Source organism: Vollenhovia emeryi, unplaced genomic scaffold, assembly GCF_000949405.1.
Source record: "Vollenhovia emeryi isolate VEMERY1.0 unplaced genomic scaffold, V.emery_V1.0 DF943338.1, whole genome shotgun sequence".
NCBI classification, from domain to species: domain Eukaryota; kingdom Metazoa; phylum Arthropoda; class Insecta; order Hymenoptera; family Formicidae; genus Vollenhovia; species Vollenhovia emeryi.
In genome coordinates, this window is record NW_011963028.1 from 1 (window position 1) to 2,122 (window position 2,122).

General features: G+C 40.7%; 1 pseudogene; it reads left to right on the top strand.

Annotated features, from left to right (window-relative positions):
- Window positions 1-205: 205 nt before the first annotated feature.
- LOC105566032 lies at window positions 206-1,623 on the top strand (annotated as a pseudogene).
- The last annotated feature ends 499 nt before the right edge of the window (window positions 1,624-2,122 follow it).

Consider the following 2,122-nt stretch of genomic DNA (forward strand, 5'->3'; position numbering starts at 1 on the left):
GAGGCGCGCCGCTGCCCGTCCGCCGCTTACGCGACCGCTCGCACGTCTCCCCGCGCGGGGACCGCTAGGCCGCCCTCCCACTGCGCGCTTACATTCGCCAGTAGGTTGGGCTAATACGGCGATTTTTAAAATTTCGTATCTCGATAACTATTCGTCCAAGCGCAAAATAGTACAATACTTTTCTGTTTGTCTTAGTCCCCTCTACCTTCCCATGACCGGACGTCAAAGTCTTGCGTAGCACCCTGTATATCGGTGTATCTCTGTATGGACGATACTTGCACCAAGCCCGTCAACGCTAAGTTCAAACTTTCGATACTTAATGCAAAAGAAGATGAAACCCAAATTTCACAAATCCATTTTCGTAAGTTTGTTTCGGGTGACAGTTGGGGTTTCGGCAGGTTCGTCAAGAAAGTCTATCTTCTGAACAATGCCAACGGGTTGCTACCAGATGGAAAGCTCACCATATTCTGTCTGATCAGTGTAGTACAGGATGTTATAAACACCTCTGAAAATGATAGGATGCAATTTGAAATACCAGAGTGCCAGCTGATCTACAATCTCGGCCTGCTGTACGAGAACCCAAAATTTTGCGACGTAATGCTCACTGTTGGTGAAAAGAAGTTCCAGGCGCACAAAGCAATTCTAGCAGCACACAGTCCAGTCTTCTCGGCAATGTTCGAACACGACATGGAGGAGAAAAAGACAAATAACGTAGACATCACTGACATTGACCCTGAAGTTCTGCAAGAACTGTTGCGATTTATATACACTGGTAAAGTGGAAAATTTGGAGAAGGTGGCACACCGTCTACTAGCTGCAGCAGACAAATACGGCTTGAAAAGACTAAAGGTAATATGCGAACAAAGACTTTTTACAAGTTTAAACTTTGAGAACGCGGCTGCGACGCTTGTACTTGCTGATCTCCATAACGTCGACCAGTTGAAAGCAAAAGTGATGGACTTTATCATTACAAACGCGACGGATGTAATAAACACCGAGGGTTTTGAATCCATGGGAAACTCCCAGCCGCATCTGACAGCAGAAGTTTTCCGAGCTTCGGTAGATCAGTTAACCTCCTCGATTAAGAGGAAAGAAGAAAAGATACATACGAAGACCATATAGAAGATTGTGCCGTAGTTTCGCTCGATCTTTTTAGTTTAGCACGTCTCGAACTGTTTCAAGGCGTTTCATTCCAGTTCTTTTTTTTCTCTCTGAACTATGTACGGTTATTATAATATTATTATTACTTTTGACGCTACGCGATCGGCGGTCTGTTTTTATATATTTATGTATAATTTTTATGTATGCTAATCTTTAGATTAAGAAGATTTTTCTAGATTCATTAAGGCGAAACTATTTTAATAAATTAACAATATTCATTCCAAGAAGTAATCTATTTTACAAAACTATGAAATCCACATTTGGATAAGTTACGACAATGTTGTATTTTACGACGTTTTAAAATTAAATAAAATTTATCTCTACTTTATAACAAAATAAGATGACTAAATGAATAAATGCTATTTTTCCCTTTCAAGTTTTATGAATAAACTAAAACTGCACGATGTTAGGAAGAATAACCGGTAACATTTTTCACAGCTTTTTAAGCATTTCTTTGTTTATTATTTCAGTACGTAATTTTATTTTTTAGAACGCAAAAATTTGGTTTAAAATAAATTGATTTATATATAGTCAACTAAATACTGCGGTCAATGGTTGTCAAATAAATTGTTAAATCAAAATCCTTTCGATAAATTATAAATTTAACTTAAAAAGATTTGAACTAAAGAAATAACTCTCTAACTGGACATATTTAGTAATATATCAATTTTTTTTCTAAGCATGGTTGCAAGAGATTCGATAGTGCGAGTCATAAAATCGCTGTGAGAGTGCTATGGTAGGTGGCGCACGGCCGCTGCATTGGTTAGGCCCAGTCGCACGGTCGCATAGGGAGGGGATGACGCACACAAGCGAGCGATCGTGTCCGTGTGCGCACAGACACGGTCGCTCGCTTGTGTGCGTCATCCCCTCCCTATGCAACCATGCGACCAAAGGCCGCTCACGGACAGCACTGGGGCCCAGGAGTCTCTCTGCTGTTACTGCTATTAAAGACCGGTGTGGT